The 22406-nt window shown below is 39.4% G+C and overlaps 1 protein-coding gene across 2 annotated transcripts in view; it reads left to right on the top strand.

Annotated features, from left to right (window-relative positions):
- The window catches only part of LOC140231972 (neuronal-specific septin-3-like), a 97012-nt gene that overhangs the window by 19998 nt on the left and 54608 nt on the right, over positions 1-22406 (top strand). The window contains exon 1 of one of the 2 annotated variants that reach the window (XM_072312122.1): positions 7154-7294. The exons of the other annotated variant lie outside the window; for it this stretch is intronic. The gene's annotated coding sequence lies outside the window, so the exon portion shown is untranslated. Of the gene's footprint in view, positions 1-7153; positions 7295-22406 lie in introns of those variants that run through there. 2 annotated transcript variants of the gene reach the window in all.

Here is a 22406-nt window from a genome sequence, read left to right as displayed (position 1 = left end):
CAATTCAGAAATTGCACTTTTTCTCCACACCTGTACCTTGAAAATTACTCAATGCCTAAATGTATGAATGGGTTAAAGTCAAGTTAAAGTCCTTAAATCCCTAGATACATGCTTTCCTATTCATCCAATTAAACCTAGGTCAAGGAAGGTGAACATTCAACACATTTGTGACAAACTTGTCATTTCAATATTTTGCCAATTTTGTGAAAATGTAATCACTCATTGTCCACATGTACTATCTAGACCTATTGGGAAAATCATGCATTATGGCGGAGGCATACCAGTCGCCAAAGCGACATTTCTAGTTAATTACATGTTTTCATGTTATAACTTTGCTTGCAAAATATTCTGAAAAATTGTCAGCTTATTTTTAGCCCCAGATTGAAGAAATGTATTAATGCATTTTTCTTCATTAAGTTCAATTCCATTCAAATCATGCCCAATAAGATGAGTCATACATTAATGAGAAACAAGTTCAGGGTCCACAGAATAAGGGAAGAAGTCAGGGTTGGGGGGAGGGGTTGTCAGTTTTGGTTCATGTCAACAATCCCTGTCTTTATACACTATGTAAGTTGTACATCAACAAAACACAAGTGATTAGTAGAGAGTACCGGTAACCTTTGCTTGACAGTGAGTAACCTGTGAATGACAGTGCTGTGCAAATAGGCCTGCCCTCTCTGAACCTGAACTTGGATACGAAACTCACACCTAGTCTGATCTTAGACCAGGAACTCTTGAAAATTGCAAGGTCTTTCTCTCTTAACACAAAATGCCTTGACCCCTTATAAAGACAAGAACATTTTGTGCTGTTTTATTGTATTTATCTTTTTAATGTGACATTAATTCTCTGGCATAATCTTGTCTTGCAGTGGTAAAAATGTGAGTGTCTTGAAACAAGACTACTCTTCTCTCTCATGGAGGAAATGTTGTGGTGCGATAGTAGAGTGTGTGTGTACTCCTCTTTTCCATTTGCCAGTAGTTGGTTACCAACAAATCCAGGGACCTGTAATTGCGTAAAAGTTGAGAACAACGTAAGTAAAAAAATCAGCAATAAATCTCTGAATACTCAATTCTGATTGGTTGATATCTGACAGTTTACATTTGATTTTCTGATTTATGTTTGATTACATTCTTTTGCGCAACGGGGCCCAGGTGTCTTGTCACACAAAATGATTGGTCCTCAGAATGACCCAAAAAACTAAACATTAGTGAACAAATTTATAGAAGCATGTATGTTATAATGCTAGCTGAGTTTGTTTGTTGCTTGTTTGTTTTTTATTTGAAGTCTAATAGCAAATTGTAATCAGATTTTTGCAAACCAAACCAAACCTTCACAGATCTTCAAGGCCAATTTAGTGAGTACGTATCTGCCAACTAGTTTTGCTGTCTCCAGTCTAAATTGTACAATGTATGTGTCTCCAAAGTGGAACTTAGCATTGCATTATTTCTGCAGACATATTGTTCTGTCTTCAGATTTATGTGTACAGATCTTGCAGCATGTTATGGTACGTACCTACTCCTGCCGGCATTTTTGCTTGGAGCTACATGTTTTAATTGACAGATCATGACATTTTTGTCATAGAAAGCTGTCAGCTTTTGTCTTCTATCATATGTGACCTGCTACAACAAAAGGATCCGAAAGTCGGGGGAGGACAATTTTATGAAAATTGCATGACATTATTTCCTTAATCTTCTACTTATATTCATATATAGCACAACTCATAAAAAAACTCGGTTGCGGAGATATTGATGATTTTATTAGCGCATGTCAAGTGGTTGAGGAAATCAGAGTTTCGAGAAAAACGCCTTCAAATTATCCTTCCGACGCTATCATCATCAAGGGGAGGCGAGACAGTTTTCACCGCTTGACAATAGAAGGTATGCTCCTAGCAACCTCCGCGATGTCCATTCAAGCTTAGCGTCAGCGGTCTACGCACGACCAATCAGTGATCAGGATGCCACGCACTGACCAATAAGATCACTCCCTCGTTGCTAGGGGTGGAGTCTAGCTGCAGCACTAAATCCAAATCTTCAGACACGTTTCTGTTACGTTGAAAGTCAGAAAATCATGGCCAAGAAAAACGCTGATTTCTTGCCTTTCCTTTGATCATTTAACTTCGAAATTTCGGCACATGATAGACAAAACATTACAGTACAGAATTATGCCAAAAACAGAAATCTGATTGTTTTCACCAGTTTTGATGATGTGACTTCAATGTCGATTTTCTCGGCTCAGCCGTCAGCGACTTTGGGATCCTTTTGTTGTAGCGGGTCACATATTAAGTTTTTTGTTTTTTTTCAAATATATGAAAATGTGTTTGAAAAATTGAAAGTTTATTTCAAATTGATGTTTCAAATCAATGGGTTTGGTGCAAATGCCACTTTCTGACCTTTGAACCAAAATGTGCTTTTTGTCATGAAATAGATAATTTGTACTGAGTGCATCACTTAGCCCAGGATATTACAGTTGTGTAGAATGTGTGTATGTGTGGTTTTTTTTTAAAATAAACTGCTGGTAAGGAGACTAATTTGATTGCTGAAAATCTTGTACTGTATCACTATTAAAGGCATGATAGCAAATCATTTTACAAAATGAATTTCAAACTTAATACTTACTTTATTTTGGGATGTGAAACCCCTGAATGTCTCTGGCTGGCCTCTTCATAGCCAGTCTGGGGACAGAGCCCTTTTGCCATGAACTCTTCAATGCACTTTCACTTTCAAGGCTACTCAGTGCAGTAGTGTGATTAGTCTCTCTTCCAGGTGTTTGATTTTTTGATATCCTCTAATGATACCATGATCATGCTTTATGTTGTCCTCAAATTAAGCATTTTACACGCTACTGTGACAAGGTTGAAGTTTTGATTCACACTCCAAATTGATATGGCCAGGATTGGAGGCAAAATCAATCAGCTATGTTCTGTCAGATGAACCTACAATGTATGTGCCTATCCATGCATATTTATAGCAGTGACATGCCAATCAATTTTATTGGCATTTGGTTAAATTCTATCACTTAGCTGTGATATGTGCTACACAAACTCACTCAGTGAGGTGTGCTACACAAACTCACTCAGTGAGGTGTAGCAGTGCATGAACCCCCTGTGAAGGCCACAGTTACAGATAGTGGCCCCTAATATAAGTGTATGATTACATATGGTCAGTTTCTGGACATTTTGTGTCAGTTGACCAAAAGGGCACATCAGCAGGTGGAATGTGCTGATTGGTAAAGAATGCACAGTGGAGGTCACTACCAGTATCATCCACTGTGATTCAGTGTCAGCCATGACAATAGATGTTGAGAGTTCAGTGAGAAGATGACACTTATTCTGTGGGGACAGGAAATCCTCTTGTTTGTGTAGTCGAGGAAGAGCTAGACATCAGGGGTCTGTTGGGATTATCTGATCTCCTGATCCAGAACATCCTCCTGACCAGACAGGTGAGTAGTTGTCTCGAGCTGGCCTCTCATTTCCATGGCAACTTGCACTTGGACACGAGTCTCCCTCACCAACCATTTCGCTTTTCTTTATCAATGTCAACTTCTTTCAAGATGGAACTAAATTCTGTTGGACTTTATGAGATGATCCCAGAAGACGAAGCTATCTATAAACTGCCCCCCCCCCCCCATTGACCCTCACTTGACCGGCAGTTATCTTCATGGTCAGGGCTAAGATAGATTCAGTAAGACAGACGAGGGTCAATCTGTTCCCCTGATATATCTCGGGTCATAAATTCACATCTTTATTATTTCATGGAAGTACCTGGACTCTTCTTGATCCAGTGAATTTGATGTTGAAAGACTCTAATTTCTGTGTGATGGTGAATGTTTTTGGTGTAGGGACCCTACTACATGGATAGATTGAGTAAAGCACAGACTGCACTAATCTATTGTCATACACATGAATGAAGGATGGTATGTTGATAGAAATCATCTAGCTTAAGATAATGGCAGGAATGCAGCCTTCAACATCTGTCTCAGAGTTTTATTGTGATACATATTGTATCAGCTGTAATTCATGACCTGCAAATATTCCATTAAATTTCTAATAGAACTGCGAACAAGCCCTACGAGTCTTCAATTATTCATAATCGACTTGTCCCTGAATGAGAAATATCATTCTGTTTTATAGTTTAACATGATAGTACCAGTGAAAGTGATCAACTGATAGAGTGCAATGGGAAAGATGAAATAGCATAAAATTGTGCAAGTGTAATGATATTTTGAAGATTATGTGAAGGTAGACAGTAGAAGAAACTTGACAAAGGAGTATGCTGCTACTGTAACATGTTGAGTACAGGAATAAGGCATAGTTTATTGTACATCTCAAGACACTTGTAATTCTGTGTGATTTCAGCTTTCTTCACAGCTAGTTCACCTCCTAAAGGGATCGTATAGTTTTGGTTGAGACCTAATTTAAGGTTTCTAACATTTTTTGGTGAGATAATGAAAAACCTCTTATCAGATATGAAAGAGCATGTAATTCTACGAGGAATTCAACGTTTATTTGATGAAAATTGGTTTTGAATTGGCTGAGATATCCAAAAAAGAGCGATTCTAATATACACATATTGTAGTGTGGGACCCACACGTTATTACGATCGCTTTGTTTTACTTTTTTTTTATGTTTCAGTCATTCCAAACCCGATTTTCATCAAATAAACTTTGAATTCCTCTTAAAATGGTATGTTCTGCACTATATCACAAGTGTTTTCTTGGTATCTCGCAAAAAGTTAACCCATTGAGGACGGTTTGATTTTGCTACAACACGCATTTCCAATAGACACCTGCCCGAGTATACTCGGGACTCGTCCTCAACGGGTTAAAAGCCCAATTCTCATCTCCACCAATACTTTACCATCCCTTTCATCCATTGAGGACTAGAACTGGTCCTGAGTATACTCAGGCAGGTGTCTATGGGAAATGTGTGTTTGGAAAATCAGCTCGTCCTCAAAGAGTTAGAGATTATACCTGAATGCAAAATAGGCTGAAAATATGGGAATTCTCTTGAATTTACAGAAATTGTAATTAACGAACACAGCACCTATAGTATTTGCCATCATCTGAAAAGAAATTTGCAGTAAGATCAGACTGCTACAGGATTTGATAGGATTCCAACATCTGAAGATCAAAATGTTGCAGGATTTTGTAGGATTTTAACATTGTATAGCTGAATTTTACACTTTTATAAATGCCAATTTAAACACATGCGTTAAACATGGGCACCGTTTCATGAAGGTTGTCAGCCCTGACAAGTTGTTAGTCTCTGACAAGCACCATAGTAACAGTCAGTGACCAGAGCTTCTCAGCCAATCAAGTACAATCCATGAATCAAGTTCGGGGATTTTACTAAAATTGTCAGAGACTGGCAACTTGTCAGAGCTGACAAATTTCATGAAACAATGCCCTGCTGTACTTTGATACCAATAGAGTGCATTGGCTGGTTGACTGTTCAACTTTTTGCAAGGTGTCATCTTTGAATTGAACTTGTTGTGGCTTTTCTGTAGACTTTGATTCAGTCTTCACATCTAGACTTACCTTGACCCTTGACCCTGGGACCCTGGGACACTGGGACTCTGGGACTCTTGGACCCTGAGACCCTTGAACTTCCGTAACTGGGACTAGTGGGACTTTGGACCCTAGAATAAGACCACTTCTGGCCTGGCAGCAGAGTGAAACATAGCATATTCTGACCAATAAGTTTTCATGGTTGTTGTTGATGTGTAGTTTTGTGTGTAATCCAGTGGCACTCTTTCCTGTTTTGATGTGGAATCCAATTGAGGAAAACAACAATCTTGGTTTACATTTAGGTGCTTTCAAATAAGATTAACCACAGTATTAAATACCATGATAATTTGTTTGCACTGTTCTCATTGGCGAAATTCCACAGTAATAGATTCTATGTGGTAGGCCTATATCAGTTGGTATCGTTCGGATATTTATGATTAATTCATATGTTTAGCTGACGTAAGACATCAAGATGTTCCTTGTTGCTCATTCTTCAGAATGAAAAATAAAAAATTTCTGTCAAAAAAAAAAAAGAGAAAAGAAGAGAAGTGTTTAAAAATGAAACAACAGTAAAGGGTAGGACCTATGGAGATTGTATGGGTTGCATTGACAGTTCAACAGTTAATAGTGATTTAAAGAAATGGTGTTCTGTGAACTGGGATTATTCTTTTGAAGTGATTATTCATATAGAAATGATAGGCCTGGACCCAATGTTGATGTGACTTTAAAGTTGTCAGTACTTTGATGTAATCTGCATAATCTGGTGAGACAAGTGCATGACAGTTTATGACCCCTGTAGTCTATGCTTCAGACACAGATAGTAGGGAGCTTTAGATTTTGACGCGCGGACGTTTGAGACGACGAGAGCGCTGGACGTTCTCCTCTCCCCTGCGTCGTGCTGAAAAGTAGCTTTAGATTATGCTGGGACGCAACGTATAAAAAATAAAATCGCACCCCATATGATCAGTGCATGAAGTAGTTCTCTACGTTGCAAACTGTGCGGACGTAAAAATAGCCCAGTACGCGTAGTGAAAAACTCAGGCAACGCAAGCTAAAAATAAATCGACTTGACGCGCGCTTTTGCGCACGCTCAGAACATGTTTTTTCCCTCTGAATGTCGGCGCGTCTAAAATCTAAAGCTCCCTAATGTCACCGTGTTATGCTCAGACCAATTGGCTCAGAGCCATCAGTCAAGGCACGTACTTTTATATGCAATGATGCTTTATCATGATGAGGTGTCCCAGGATTTTGAGACATTAGATCTACATGGCAGTTTCATAGTGAAGTCCATTTTTCAACATGCCACGTTCGATAGTGTCGTTTATTAGAGTAGTGCCTAATTAGTGTCAAATCATTAATCCTCCTACAATGTAGCTTTCAAAACCAAAGCCAGCCTTTAAAGGCGGTCCTATATGGCATGGCAGCCGTCGATGCAGAAACCTGATTGGCCAGATAAATCACTTGATCTGTTTCCACCATCTTCAGTTTCCGAAAGCTTTCACAGCCGCAACACACTGACTTCCTGCTCTGGTCGCCGTTAACAAACCCAGGAAGAAGAAGGAAAAAAAAAATAACCCAACAAGTTACACAGATGGAATATAAGCGGCCACATGAACATTATCTCTGGTATAATGGTGCATGATGGGATAAGAATCGAAAGTGCTAGCAGAGCCTGTGTAGAATTGGCATAGTAAAACCAGGAAACACGCCCTGCAGCACTGGAGTGTTCAAGTGGTAACAAGCCTGCCAGCGTCTCCCCAAAGTTGAAGTAGAGTTCTTGGTGTTCAGGTAAGGTGAAGCTCTACTGGTAGTATGTGACTTTTTCTGTTGGGTCTTAACTATATGTCGAGGTTTGGAGGTGAGAGGTTTTACTTACAATCCAGTAAAACAGGTAGCTCTATTGGTAGGGCACGAAGATCGCGACTTGGTGTGAATGGCTCTGCTCTACTACAGGATCTTTTTCAAGAGGTGACTGGGCACGGTATATTTTATCTCTCTGTTCAATACAGTCATTGCCAATTAAACCTTGTGATCGCTCTGCCAGCCAAATATAACTTGGTGTAATGACTAATTTAAACCAAGAAACAGATTAACAGATGTAAGGCTATAAACACCAGCTCCATTCCTCAGCATTCTCATCCAAAGCAGCGAGGTTCATTGGAAAATAGACCAGATTGGTAGTGGAATAGCTGTAAACTTTCAGATTGGAGCATAAATGATCTAGGCTGGATTGTTCAAAATGAAAGGAACCCACAATGTTTCACTTGTATTCTGTGTGCTGACTGTTCCAGCTCACATAAAGTGTGCCTGGTGGGACTGGTATCACCAGTAGCTAGTACATTGCATCGGTTCCCCATTGCAGTGTGAGAGACTCGGCTATTAAACCACTATATCATCAGGTTCTTCGATCTACTCGATTTTTTAGGAGAGTGTTTTGGATGGTTTGCATGCAGGGTTGTGACTCTCCCGCACATGGAACATCCATTAAATGTTCTGTGGGATGGGCAGCAAGTGTTTTGCCTCGATGCACAGGGGCAGACACTCCCACTCCCAGCATTATGGTTTACCCCCCCCCCCCCCCCCCCCCATTGTGGGTTAGATACAGTCGGATCAAAGAGATGCAATATCTTACAGACTGGAGCCATTTCTCATCCCACCCCCTCCATGTTTTTGTTTGTTTGTTTGTTTGTGTATTCTTTTTTTTTTTTTGGGGGGGGGGGGGGGGTTGTCTTCTGTTCCTGCCCAGGGATACTGTAAAAATGGAAATTTTTGCGGTGTAGAAATTCATGCGCATTTCGCGCAACCTGAAACTAGCGCAAAAATAAAGGCATGCAAATATTTTTGCTTACCATATGTGACCCGCGACAATGGTTTCAGGCAAAAGTCGCAAGAACAAATTCCCTCCTAGGCGGGCTACAAAGATTTTGACCACTATTTTTGTCGATTTGGGGTTTTTGCCGAAATTGAATCTTTGATATGTTTTCTACATCAACACTAAATTTCACAGGATAACACTAAGTTTTTCCTACCGAAAATGGAATTTTAAACACCCTATGTTGGATCGCACTCGTCAGTTTCGATCTTCTTTCAAACGCCGCGCCACTATGCCCAGTGTTGCTACGGCGCGGCATCTCGCGTGCGATTGGATGTGCGTCGCACACATTTACATAGTTCGGCTTTCGGAGATATGCCTCGTAGCGGGTCGGAAATGTTTTGTCCACGCATGCATGCTCCATTGTTGTTGATACAATAGATACCAGTACGCTCGGTCTTTAGTGTATGCTCTTCGTTTGGCTTTCTATCAGAGCTTTTCTACGGCAATGTTCGACAACGGAAGTGAAACAAAAAGTGAACAGCAACACTAGGCAGCACAAATTTAACGTAAAAATAGATACAACAGGGAACATGGTTTAAGCGTATCAGAGTGGTAAATCGCCACGCAAATCGTGCAACATACGCTCGGAAACTGACTTATGTTAATTGTGCTTGTAGTAAAGATGCACAGCAGGTTGACCAAAAAAGACAGTAGAAGAGAGGAGAGAAAAGGAGTGGTCATAAATGACCAGTAAACGTCAAAATTGCACCACACTGTCTGAGAGTAAAGTTGTGTTTGTTTGTTTGTTTGTTTGCTTGCTTGTTTACCGCACAATGTAACACATGCATGGCTTGAAAAAAAAAAGAGCAACAGGAAGCGTGACCCTTTTCATCTTTCTGCCTTCGAAAGGGTCCCAATGACGAAACTTACAAGACAAATTAGCCGCTATGAAAACGTGATTTGTGAAGATGTTGATACGAATGAGCCACCCGCTCCCGTGACGTATAATACACACACGCATAGCGTGTGGATGCCATTGAGTAATACATGTACGTGCACCACACACTCATAACCAGCAGCTTGTAATTATCGTATCCGCCATCTTGAAAGACGTACATGTACTGGTAAACAAACCTGAGCGAAACGCATTGCGCATTCGGCTCCATACGCTGAGTTCCGAGGAAGGTGCCTGGGAAATTTGACTCTCTCAGTAAGCCAATCAGAAGCCGCTGTGGTTGCTAGAGGCGGAGCTTAATCTCGATTGGCACCATTGTACGGATGGGTGATCTCACCTCGCATCGCCGCTGGGCATTGTCTTCGAGCATGAGGGGAATCTTCAAAGCCTGTTTTCTCGCAATTTTGTCAGGCTAACAAATCAAAAAGTGCTTTATATTTCGCTTTATATGACCACTTACAGTACCGGAGAATACAAGTGTTTTATATCAATGTAATGCTTACGAAATGGGCAATGTGATTCAATGAAAAAATGAATTTTCAAAATTCCTGACTTTTGCCTGAAACCGTTGTCGCTGGTCACATATGTTCTAGTAGTCGATGTCGTGATTCTGCGGAATTAAAAACACGCAAAACTCTTCTTACCCCGCCGAGAGCGAAAAATTAGTCGCGCGAAAATATCCACTTTTACAGTATCCTGCAGTATTCATTTAATAGTGCTGTATTGACACTATTTATGACATGGCAATGATCTTTATAGGACTCTATTAGACTATTAGTCTTACTCCCAGTCTGAGCATCAAAGTGAATACAGGGCAACCTTTGTTACAATGAGGTCTGACAAAGTGAAAATTATGGGCACTTTATCATGTCACCTGCTTATAATATCTGGAGCTAAATCATGGCACAAAAACAAAGAAAGACATTAAAAAGAGCTGGGACTTGCAAAATTCCCTTGTTATAACAGTTTTTTGTTGTCTGCAACCTCTGTCTGTGTGGGTCCATGGTACAATTCGTCGCCGGTCACACGAACCGACGAATCCCTCAGGTTTGCGTAAGAATGACAATTCAAGAAAATCGCGTTTGAAGTTAACCCATTTTTGACTTATGGTTGCTACACTTTCATGTCTATAATTTCCAATTATTTTTGTAGTACATCAGACTTCAATTCTTGCTCTAACTTGTGAAGTTTTTATCGAATTGTATTGTTAACAAATAAGCGGGAAATCGTCAAAGAGCTGCATGCATGTATTTTCGGTCTGCGAAGAACGTTGTCATTTTCCATGTATGGCCATGTGTACATGTACATTGAGCGTTGTTATTGTCAACGCATGTGTTACATAGTACGCGCACTGTGCGCGCGGTCAGTGAACTGTTGAATCTCAAAAAACTACACGCAAGTCAATGCGCACTGATTCGTCGGTTCGGTGACCGCGCGTACTAGTACGCGCGGTCACCGAACCGTTGAATCGCCCGATTGTTTAACACACGCGTCTATGGGGAAAACAAATAATTTTCACAAATGGAATTACATACTTCTACAAAAGTGATAACTACGTAAAAATTACACCGAATTACACACTGAGAATTTCAGAATATGTAGTATGGAATGTCTACTATCGAAATGATTGAAAATCTCAAAATCGAAAATTTGACCCAAAATTGAGTGATTCGTCGGTTCGTGTGACCGGCGACGAATTGTATATGCTCTCTCATATTTCATAAGTGAATTTCATTATCCTACAAAAAATAAAAAAACCTGAAGCCCCATCTCCACTAAAACTAAACCATCCCTCAAGCAATGCTCACTATGTTTGATCAGAGTCTGGACTACTGCTTTCAAGTCAACACAAGACTCCATTCCTCCTCCTCTCCCTTCCACCCCTAGCCTTTATCAAGGCCCTCATACCTTCTTTTTAGCCACCCACACAGGGCATTCAGACGCAAAAAATTTATTATAGAACGGTATAGCTGTAACAAAACGGTATAGCTATACGATGAATTTATCCGTCTGAATGCTGACTAACGAAACAACGCATAACGAAACAACATATAGCGAAACGAGGGTCAGAGCATCGTTTCGAACTAGAACTCGATAACAAATCAGCATTCCATCATGTGCATTGTGCGTCTGAACGTATGGCGACCATAGAACGGTATAACTGGGTGGGGCTTAATGGCAGCAAGCACGAAAGGTAACCTTGTACCTGTCACACATGACCATAACAACATGCGCAGTGAGAAACTGCACATCTATACGACGTTTTTCCGGAATGGTCGAAATTAGCGTCTGAACAGTCTATAGGCTATACGATGATTCTTTATACGTCGTTTCTTTATCGAGTTTTGGTATAAACTGGCTTGCATCTGAATTGGGGGACAGTCACTAGTGAAGCGAACCAATTTCAAGCAAGTTATAGTTTAGATTCTGGTCTCTTTTTCCCCCATTCTTGGGATCACACCATCAGGGATGACATGGATGGTCAGATTGAATTGATCTTTGTTAGCTGTGCTGTTCACCACGGTTCATTTGAAAACCACAAATCGTGCCTGTATTTGGGAACATGTGCATCAAAGCATGTATACGCTCATTGGTAATGGACGACTCTAGTTTTAGAGATTTGTAGGCTGCGTGTGCACTTACATAGAGATTAGTGACAAAGCAGCACTCATTTTGTCACAGCGATTCTCAAATATATCCGATCCGGGCCACAAGCCTTTCCACTCCATGCATATATCCCTACGCTACTGGGTCTTTAAGTGGTACAAGTCTTAATCCATCTGCATGTAGGAGAAATCCATTATCGAACCATAGAGTTACAACTTGTGAGTTGTACTTCAATAATGATCAGTCCATATTTGTCTAATCCCAGTTACGTTGATTGACTATTGACCGATTCTGTGACGCGCTATGTGTATTTTTGGCATGGGCAGCGCCATTACGCGGTGTATCAGCCGACCCCCCCTTCCCACTCCCCACCCCTCTCCCTACATTAGCACACGCGCAGAATGAAAAACTGATGCAATGGGCGTCTCGTACTGAGCGCGCGAATGCTTGCTTAGTGCGCGAACCTTTGTTACAAGTGCGCGATAAACATGTTGCCCAGGGGGTGGGGGAGAGCAGGGGGGGTCGGCTGAGACACCGCAATTTGAGCTCATGGCTGCGCCCAGTGCAATAAAATGTCTGCTGCCCTCAACGAACCCGAATCGGTCAATAGAGAAGCTATTCAGGAATTGATCCTCATTCTCCTGGCTGTAAGCTGCCTGCAGCCACATGAAACACACTAGGCTCATTCATGCACATTGAAAAAGAGCGAGTCTAATCGTGATTCAAATCACGCTTTCATGCACTCTGGTTCACACACTGCACTAAATCCCAATCTAAATTGTACCAATTCACGAAGATTATCACAACTCAAATCGCACCGGTTCAAGCGAGGCCAAATTGTGCGTGGGAAAGTCTCAGAGTTTGACCTGACTTTGATGTGACTGTCCTGTGCACTTTGTTTGCATTTGGGATATAAGAAACTGGTGCAATTTCACACAGCGTTAATGCATACTTCACACCACAAATAATTGTGACTATTTAGAAAAAAGCAAGACTTTTTGATGAATGTCATACTTATTGTAGTGGTGTGCAGATCGAGATTTGACTCTTACTGAAAGTCTCGATTATTATGTCCATGCACGTAACAAAACCTGTTTTAGCATCGTGATTCAAATCGCAACCCAAATAATTGTGACTATTTGGTAGCTGTGTGAATGAGCCTAATGTAAAGGTTTTGATAGTATAGTTTGTTTCATGGACTAATTATTATGTCCACACACATACGAAAACCGGTTTTTAGTTTAGCATCATGATTCAAATTGCGACCAAAATAATCGTGACTATTGGTGGTTGTGTGAATGAGCCTAATGTAAAGGTTTTGATAGGGTAGTTTGTTTCATGGACTAATGGTGGTGTGAGAATGTAGGGTGTGTGTCTAGCCTGTCAAATCCCCTTCAGTGAATCAGTGGCGAACGTCCTTTGCTTGGCAGCTCACGTGTATCACGTAGGATCCCATTGATTTAATCAGCTCTAGGCCTTAAAGACCACAATGATGTACCATTTGATTTGTTGATAGAGGGGATATTATATTGCAGTGTTTTCAAATTGTTTGTCAACTTATCATTCATTTATGATATCTGGACAACATTTGTCAGCTGTATAGATTCTGCATATAAGCCAGCAGATTATGCAGTACTTGCATTTTATAGCTATTGGTATTGCATCATTTAGCCTTCTTGAGTTCTCTATCAGTTTTGTGTAAATCTGTTGTTGTTATGGGAAGGGAAATTGCAATTTTAGAAGTACACATACATTTTTCATGAATGTGTGGTAAACTCTTGTGATTTAATGCCTACTTGAATTTATTATAATACCTTAGTACTGGGCATGAATTGTTACTAGACATACATTTGTAAGCACTAACAACAACTGAAATGATAGACGTACATATTGTACCATAGCACCACACATTTTACACCAACGGGTTTGATTTTAGGACTGCAGGCGATCAGGTTATACTGGTACCATACATTATCATCATAATGGGGGGCTGCAGCCCCCCTCCCAAGAAAGAAAGCAAGCTGGCAACCCTAAAAATGACAAATCTCCCTACTGTGGGAGGGGGGATACCCCCTCGCTCAGGCGCTCAGGAACCGCGAAGCTGCAGCCCCCCCCCACCCCCAGTTATTTGGGCAAAAAAAGAAAAAATAGAGCATGCAAGTATGCTTAAAATCGCAAAGGGATACCAGGCCCTCCCACACCCTCCCCCCCCCACCCCCCACTCGCTTTGCTTGCTCGGGCTTGGTCGCTATGCTCCCTCGCAATACCCAGCTCATCCCCTGAACCCCTCCCCCCACCCCCCCCCCCCCCCCCCCCCTTGGAGAAAAGCTAGATCCGCCCCTGATTTAAGTTATACAATATGTATCAGCACTCTAGGGATCAGTTTTTAAGAATCATGAAATTAAAAGGTTCTTTGGTTTGACTGTCAAGGCCTTTGGTGCTGATATCAATAGAATCCTGTGCATATTTAAATGAAAGAGAAATGATCCCTACATAGGTAGATTGTGCTTCATTTCTGATTCAAAAAAACTATTGAGTAACGGAGAAACTGATTTTAACGGGGGAAAGTGGTTCAGAACACCACAATACTGAGTACTGTATAAGCTGTTATTTTCGCGAGGGTTTAATTTTCGCGAATTTTGCGAATTGCAGTTGGATCGCGAATTTAACAACACACGAAATTGTTTCCATGCGCTTTGTTAATAGAGCATTAACGTAAGCGTCAGCGTCGATTCGCGAAAACAACATCTCGCGAAAATGTCTATGACCTCGTCATTCGCGAAAATATCTGTACGCGAAAATAACGGCGTATACAGTAATTGGCATGATTCTTGTTATGTAGTGAATAATGTGTGCGTTCTCTTCCTCTCTTCTCCTCTCTCTCTCTCTCTCTCTTTCTTCCTATGATGTTTGCAGATTATGTTTTCGCAGGTTGATATTAACTACACAGTATTTCCTTTCTGTGCAAGCAGTAACATTAGTCCCTTGTATTTGCCTGCGTGTTAGTGATAGAAATTTAAAAAAAAAATATGTAAGGACCTATTTCCACATTTACCCTACTGATGTCCTAGTCTCCTGGTAGTGTGATTTGACACATTGCCAAGGATGAAATCTCATCTGTCTGTCATCATTGTGTGATAATTTCATGTTTTTGCAACTCTAGAGACCACTGAACTTTAAAGGGAGAATTGCACAGTGAAATGTTATGCATTTATGTTATGTTACATTTTTGTTTATGTGTTTGTTGTTGTGTTTTTACTGAAGACAATTACAAGAAAGAGTAGAAGTCTTTGAGATATTGCACCATAAGCCGTAAGTCCTACACAATCATAAGGATTGTGATCTTAGCTTTAAATATCTTGTTAGTCAAGTTCATGTCTACATACTAAAGTTATCTGAACATCTACAAATAAGTAATGTTCAGTTATCTTTAGTATTTACACATGCTCCGGAGTACTCATCAGACAAGATACATGTATAATAATATTTACAAGTTCAGTGCTTTGTCTGCATATGAATGAATTGTCTTTGGTGTTACACAAGGCTAGGATACATAGTTCTGTGATAAAAAGAGGTGGATTACGCTGCACTCTCAGTTTTGATGGATATCGATTGTGATCTGCCGACTGAGAGTTGAAGGTTACAGGTGACTTGATTGACCTGACAGAACTATAACATATCATTTTTACTTCCTCATTCCACAGAAAAGTATGGTCACACATTGATATGATATGAAATCATTGCTGAAGTCAGAATCTCTCCCCCACTCAAGGTCAGGGTTCAAGAAGTCAGTGAGTGATCAAACAAAGATACTTGTCTAGAAATGGCAAATTTTTGGCCGAAATGCAGCCAGTGGGCAAACAGCAACCTGTGGATAAATTAATTAGAAATATTCATGCAGCACAACCCTAATATAAGTTACATTTTTGCAGCCTTTAATTTTTTGAGATAGGCCATGGAGAGCATTCTTTTGTCCTGAATGTAGATTGTTTCACATCCAGGAATCTCAAAGAATTAGTACAGTGGAAACTTGATATAAAGAGATCTGATATAACAAAATACCTGATATAACAAACTGAAATATTTTTTTTTTCTATTTTGTACTGTTTATTGACTATTAAAATAACAAAACATCTGATATATGACCCGCTACAACAAAAGGATCCGAAAGTCGGGGGAGGACAGTTTTCTGAAAATGGCGTGACATTATTCCCTTACTCTTCTACTTTAATTTCATATATAGCACAACTCATAAAAGTACTTGATTGCGGAGATATCAATGATTTTATTGGCACATGTCAAGTGGTTGAGGAAATCAGAGTTTCGAGAAAAACGCCTTCAAAGTTATCCTTCCGACGCTATCATGATCAAGGGGAGACGAGACAGTTTTCACCGCTTGACAATAGAAGACATGCTCCTAGCGACCTCCAGGATGTTCATTCAAGCTTAGCGCCAGCGGTCTACGCACAACCAATCAGTAATCAGGATGCCACGCACTGACCAATAAGATCACTCCCTCGCTGCTAGGGGCGGAGTCTAGCTGCAGCGCTAAATCCAAATCTTCGGACATGTTTCTGGTACATTGAAAGTCGGAAAATCATGGCCCAGAAAAATGCTGATATCTTGCCTTTCCTTTGATCATTTAGCTTCGAAATTTCGGCAGATGATAGACAAAACATTAGACTACAAAATTATGCCAAAAACGGAAATCCAATTGTTTTGACCAGTTCTGATGATGTGACTTCAAACTCGATTTCCCGGCTCAGCGGTCAGCGACTTTAGGATCCTTTTGTTGTAGCGGGTCACATACTTTGTATGATATAGAACTTGTCTTGGTCTCAAGGAACTCATTATACTGCGTTCCCACTGTAATTGAATGTTTCCTGTATTGCCTTCTATGTACTGTAAACTACAGACATGTACACGGCCTTTAAAACTTAATTGTGAGCCAAGATGACCAGTATGAATAGGAATTCAGCTCTTCCCACACGTTAAGAACTTCAGATTTCCACACCCTTTTTGCTGCATTTCATAATTTTCTGTTTACCTGCTTTAAATCAAAAGGAAGTCAACACAAATATCAGGGAAATTTCAGTGACACATATTTCATAGAATTTTGCTCGAAGTTTAGGTTTTATTTTGCATGGGGTTATTTTTTCACTCAAGGTACTGCTTGATATGAGACTAATCCCCCTATCAGGTAATTAAGCAGTTGATATTCATTATCTTCACTCAACATCCTGTCATATGATGTTGACTGTTGTTGCTATGGAGATAGGAAACAGGTGATTCAGGAATTAAATTGTATTCTGCCCGCCCATTAAAGGCAATTTGATCTGCATAAAGTGACATATCACAATGTGATTTTTTCTGTTTTGCTTTATTTGACTTTAAAAACTCCATAGGATAATGCGTTTTAATCAAAGTTTAGCTTTTCGAAGGATACACTCTTTGTTATTGTCAAGAGTTGATTCAAATTGGAAGAACAAGCAGACTGTAAATTCAGAGGAAAATGTGTCATCTATATCAATATCTATAGCAATATCTCACTGGCCCTTGTATGTGCCCAATGTGTGTATGATGATAATAGCAAGTCTATTATACCAACTATATTTAGTGCGTGCCTACAGCCTACATGCTTTATACCAATTTCAATACAACAGAACTGACAATGTGTAGAAACAATAAGCACAAACAGACAAAACTCAAGCATTGAATTAACAGATACACTTGATAAGTTCTGTTGACACCATTATCATTTCTTGGGTTTCTCTTTACAGAAATCGAAGCAATCTATAGATATTTCATTTTATGTCATGTGTTTTATAAGCAAAACAGATATCCACATGCAAAAGTCTCCCTTAGCCTGACAGGGCCCTTTCAAGACACAAAACTCTCCAAATAGCTATACATTGCATTAATTGAGTGGTTCACAAGTTTCGTTCAATGTGGAAATGACATTTGATCAAGTAGGTGCATATATACCTGTATCTATATCTGACTCTGATTAAATGCAGATATGGCTGAGATGTTAAAAAAAAAAAAAAAAATGTTATTCAACATTAATGTGATGTCAAATCACAATGAATTTTAATATGTAGGGTTTTGCACCTAATTAACAATGTTAATTGAGAATGCCCACATCAATCAGATTTGCTGCCTCACCTATTGAAAAGACAGCACTCACCCATATAAACCCGTTGATGACAAGTCCTGAGCATACTCGGGCAGGTGTCTATGGGATATGCGTTTTGTAGCAAAATCGGTCCGTCCTCAACGGGCTAATAGAAGTAGACCTCTCATGAATCAGGACAAATTCTATGTTTGACAACAAAATCCATCCAATCAAGAGTTTTTGAAATTCACCAGTACGACGGTATGGTTACATATCAGTCCTTTGCATTCAGCGACGGTATGGTTACATATCAGTCCTTTGCATTCAGCAGGGACTGAGTTTACAGCTTCCACCAAATTCCATAACAGGGATTCTACAAAATTATCCAGCGCATTAGTTTCAGTTTCAATGCACGTGCAGGCCATTAGCATTTGAACTTTATCACATATAGTTTCAGGAACACCCTACCTCAATGCATCAGAAGTAGAAGCTACACATGCGCTGTTTTGTTTTGTTGATCCCTCTTCTCTGTGTAAATCATGTCTGGTGTAGAGTACTTAATAAAGAGGAACTTTGTTTTTCAAATGTAACACTTTGGACATAACCTTTCAAATCAAAATTTATACTGAGCCAAACACTTTGAAAAATAATATATTTACCAATATAAGAAATATAACAACCTCTGGTTGAAGGATATAATTATTTGTACATTGTGTGTGTGTGTGATTGTGTGTGTGTGTGTGTGTGTACCATTCCATGCAAAATTTCAATAATGTTAGTGTCTGATTTTAGAATTGATTGTGTGTATTGATTTATATTAATTTCATCATTTCTTTTAATGTATTCATAACTTTGTTTTGATTTTTTTGTGTGTCCCACATCAGTAGTTTTTTTTTTTTAATCCTTCAATCTAAAATTTGCCTCAAAATGTGTCAGATGTGCCATTTTGCACTTGCGAATTTAAAAGCATCCAAAAATATTTACTATGAACCCGACATAAATGAGATGCATGTGTACATTCCTCCGTTCAGTATTATGCTCCACAGTCGTGAATTTAACTACTTTGTAAAATCGTCATGAAGTCCCGATCTGCAAAAAAAATCAGACATACTATTAAAAAATATGCAGTATATGTACCATTTTTAAGCAGAGTGTGGTTCATGTCATACACAGTTATGCCACATGATGAGGGGAGAGCCATAGGGCAGAGCGGTAATGTTTCCTTGAGGCCATTATTATAGGAAGAATATCTAGTGTCTTTGGAGCATGGATCAAGCCACTAACCATCTGTTCTCATTTCAGTGGTATTTTCAGACTTAACTGCCTGCCATCAATCAGATGACACATGTCACAATGTGACATCAATTTTTCACACATTGATATGAGTCACTGTGATGAAAATGTACTTGACTAAGACACCCGCACATAACATGCTGACATATGGGTACTTATGTACAAATATAGTACACTATTTTATGCATCTACAAGTATCAGTTGATAGTTGATAAATGAATATGATCTACATTACCATATTCACTGTTTAAATTTAATGACAGTCAAGGTGATGCAAGAGATGATAATGAAAATGATTATGGTAATGATAATGATAAGGATGGTTATAATAAAGATGATTTATACAGAAATGATTTATACAAAAAATGGTAAAACGTAAAGGCATACTACCCAAAACTTTTTAGTGATCATAAATTTTGACATTACAAGAGCTGATAATATCATTGTTATCTCATCAGATATTTGTGTTTCATCCAAAACAGCAACATAAACTTATCTTTTGAAAAATATAAATTTCTGTTTTATTTCTTTAATGTAAATGTTCATGAAAAAAAAAGGAATTTGTCAAAATGAATCAAGATTCAAATAATTAAGAAATGCCCTATACATCCATTGTGAAAATATTTACTCTGTCCCATTAATAACAATAAAATCTAAATTGACAAAGATGTAAAGCTCCAGCTGTGTCTTTTCAAAACAAATATCACATGAATTGAATACAGGATCACCGTAAGTTAGCAATCCCAATAGGTGGGTCCTCATCAGCTCGAGCTTGAAGAATTGCCCACTATTTCTGATCCAAAGAATTAGCCCGATCAGAAAAAAGCCTGCTAATTTTGCAATGAAGACTGAAATAGTGGGCTATTCCGATCGGAAAATAAGCCAAAGATATCTTAGACTTATTTGCAGAATAGCCAGCTAAGTTGCAAAATAGCACACTAATCTTAACGCGTCTTCATCAGCTCCAGCTTAAACATCGGCACTGCATGCGTTGCGCACCACGCAGGAACGTAGGCAGTCGGGTCGGAGTGTGTTCGCAGCGCCAGCGTCAAGTTTATTTAAACCCGACCGTGCCTGAAGCTCGAGCTGGTGAAGACGCGATTGCGCATTTCAGCTGACTTCGGGCTTATTTCTTCGATCCCCCATAAGTGAGCTATTCTTCAAGCTCGAGCTGACGAAGACCCACCTCATGAGATTACCATGGCAACTATTTGGAGATTATCATAGGATACCCAGTTGGATGTTTTTTCAGTGAAATAGATTAATCCTTTTAAGACTCCCCGAAGTATAATCTGGCAGGTATTATGGGAAAAGAATGTTTTAACAAAATCAGCTCATTCTCAGTGGGTTAAAGGAGTTGTAGTGATTCTTGGTCCCAAAGCTTGCCAGGGCTGTCCACAGCTTCTCTCAGGGATTGCAGCTGGTTCTTTTTATAAGGCTCGTTGACAAAACTCTTCTAATTTGCCAAGAGCGGATTATTTCCCTCAGTCATGATGATTGATGACACATTGATTTTGTCCTTCCTTTGTGTCTGCTTCGTCACAGGTTACAAGGTTAATAGAGTGATTCGATTCAAAGAATTTCAAAGAAGCCACAAAATAGTCCAATGCGCACAAAGTACTCAAAAACAAGCAGGTGCCATACATTCTCCAAGTTGACCTTACTTCACAATACAGTGTTTGCTTTGGGATGCCATTTTATGACAAATTGAGGTTATTAGCAGACTCTAATCCTGACTGTGCTTTGCTATTAAAGTGGGAGACCATTTTTATTTTTTTTTTTAGGTCTCAGGATCAGAACTTGTAATTGCCCGAGGATATTCAAGCACTTGTATTGCAAATAATTTTTATCTGTACATCATGTGAGACCAATCAATGTTGACTAGACATTACCAGGGAGGTGGGGATGGCATTGCTGACCCCTTTGCTCATACAGTCTACTCAATTTTCCCCCTATATGTAGATGCTTTAAAAAGATATAGGCGCCTACCCTTATCTACACTATTTTCCCCCTACATGTAGATGCTTTAAAAAGAAATAGGTGCCTACCCTTATCTACAACTTTGTATGCTTTTCATTTTCCGTTTCATTAGGTGATCCGAGTATCCTCTCGGATCACCTTCTGTATCTCTACGGATTCTTTGTTCTTCTTCTTCTTCTTCTTCTTCTTTCTTTATTTCTGGACAAAAGTTGTGTATCTACTTACTCAGAAAGTGTTCAGAGTATCAATTTCAAACTCATACCATATATGTATCATGTCCCAAAGACGACAAATCTAATGTATCATAGTGATCAGTCGACCGTGACGTCACTATGACGTCATTATATGAAAACACATTCTCAATCATATCTCATTAATGGAATATAATTTTTTAATGAAATTTACGTCACATGTATTTCAAGTTATGCGCATTCCACTCATATTCTCAAAATTCATATTTTCTCTTAATACGTGCGCGTACGCGCGCGTTGAAATATTTGTATGCTCAAATCGAGCTCAAATTGTTTTTGCACACGTTTCAGACCATTTGGAGCATTTTTTGAAAAATTGAAAAAATTGGACGGACGCGTACGCGCGCGCACATATACGCACGCACAGCTCATATGCAATAGAAATTTCCCATTTTCTCACACTTATCGGATGACTGAAATGTCAAGGAATATTTCTACCAAGTTTCAAGTCAATCCGACTCAATATGACGTCATACGGACCCGTCAAAGTTGAAATTCCGCGCGCGCGTCAATGGCGATATACAGTCCAACAATGCCAAAAAAACGCGAATATTGAATCCGATTTTACTCGTCAGGATGGACGGTGACCCCCCATTTTCTTTACATATTCTGAAAGCTGATGAGTTGTACATGTCAATTCATGGGTTGGCGATGCTGGAAAAATGATTAAAAGATATCAAATTTCTAAATAAAATTAAAAAAGTAAATTTTCAAAATGACGTCATCAAATTTCCAGTTCACTCGAGCGTATCTCACTTATCCTTTGCCAATTTTCACCCAGATTTCAGTATGTTGTAGCTTATTAAATGCTCTTTCATAAATGTAATAACAACATTTTGATTGGATGACGGCATCACCTCGTAAAAATGGATTGAATGTAATCT

Source organism: Diadema setosum, chromosome 8 (genome assembly GCF_964275005.1).
Source record: "Diadema setosum chromosome 8, eeDiaSeto1, whole genome shotgun sequence".
Taxonomy (NCBI): Eukaryota; Metazoa; Echinodermata; class Echinoidea; order Diadematoida; family Diadematidae; genus Diadema; species Diadema setosum.
The sequence above is the reverse complement of the archived record's forward strand: the minus strand, read 5'-3'. Positions and strand labels throughout refer to the sequence as shown.